The following is a 1,263-nucleotide window of genomic DNA, read 5'->3' on the forward strand; positions in this document are numbered from 1 at the left end:
AAAAAAGAAATATGTATCAATGGCAGGAAAATACGGAAAAGTAGATATTCTCTAAGGTACACAAGTGAATGAGCAATACTTAAAGTAGAGAAGAATGTACTAAAAGTTGTTTTTTTTTTTTTTTAATTATCCTGGCTCTGAGTAACTTAGAAAGGCCACAGATGGTAAATATGAATTCATCTATCAACCCTGTGATATTTGATAATTTCATTTCCTGTTCTATGGCTTATATATTTTAAGTAAATCATTGCTCAGATTTTTACTATAGATTTTCATTTAGCCAACTAATATACTGATTTTCTGTCCTATATCCAATTTTAAGTTCATAAATTGAAAGCACTCCATGGAATCCATCATCTATGTGGTTATGGGTCACCTGAACTCCAGCATTCCGAAGTTGGGTGACCTACATTATGCTATCATCTCTTAAGACATCATATTGACAGGTGATGATGTAAGTCTCATGCAACTTTTTGTCATCAGCCAGCAAGGGTGCAGCTCTCACATCTAGGAAGCCAGGATATTTTTTAGCCAGTTCAGAATTACCAAGAGTTGGACTGCTATATAAGTGTCCTTTCTTAAACTTCTCAGGGAGCAAGGAACTCCAATTAACAAACTTGAACAGGTGGCTTGATTCCACTGGTACATGTTGTTTGGAGAGCATGTTTTTTTCAAGAGACCTGTCTGTAGTAAAGAATTCCTCCCCACAACCTAACTGCAAGCGATTTAATCAGAACTGGAAAATGTGCATTTCCTTTATATGATGGCAAATCCATATCAAGAGCCTGAAGAGCAGGGTATATTAGAGCCTGGATCTTGAGTTTGATCTTGACATTTGGATCATCTAAGAGCTGAAAAAGAATTTAAAATAAATTGTGAAAAATGTCACCCAAAACAGAATAAAAGTTAAAAAACAACAATTATTTTGATTTAAAAACAATAGATTCACACAAGTTAAATTAAAAATGGCAAAAAGATAATCAGAAACAATATGAAATATTATATCTCAAAAATATTTTTAATTTTCATGGTTACATTTTTATATTTCAATATAATTTTAAATATATAACTATTTATTTTTAATTATGAGCAATGAAATATAAATATAATTACTTTGGTATATTTTATAAAGTAGTTGTTGTTGTTGTTATGTGCTGTTGAGTCAGCCCTGACTCATAGCAACCCCTCCTTGGGTTTCCGAGGCAGTATCACTATGGAAGTAGGATTGCCCAACCTTCCTTCCAAGGAGTGGCTGATGGGTTT

At 32.9% G+C, this 1,263-nt stretch overlaps 1 pseudogene; it reads right to left on the reverse strand.

Moving 5' to 3' along the window:
* Window positions 1-262: 262 nt before the first annotated feature.
* LOC103196421 overlaps window positions 263-1,263 on the reverse strand; it is a 41,615-nt pseudogene continuing 40,614 nt past the window's right edge.

The sequence above is a fragment of the Orycteropus afer genome, unplaced genomic scaffold (genome assembly GCF_000298275.1).
Source record: "Orycteropus afer afer isolate SDZICR_OR568_19922 unplaced genomic scaffold, OryAfe1.0 scaffold00066, whole genome shotgun sequence".
Classification (NCBI taxonomy): Eukaryota; Metazoa; Chordata; class Mammalia; order Tubulidentata; family Orycteropodidae; genus Orycteropus; species Orycteropus afer.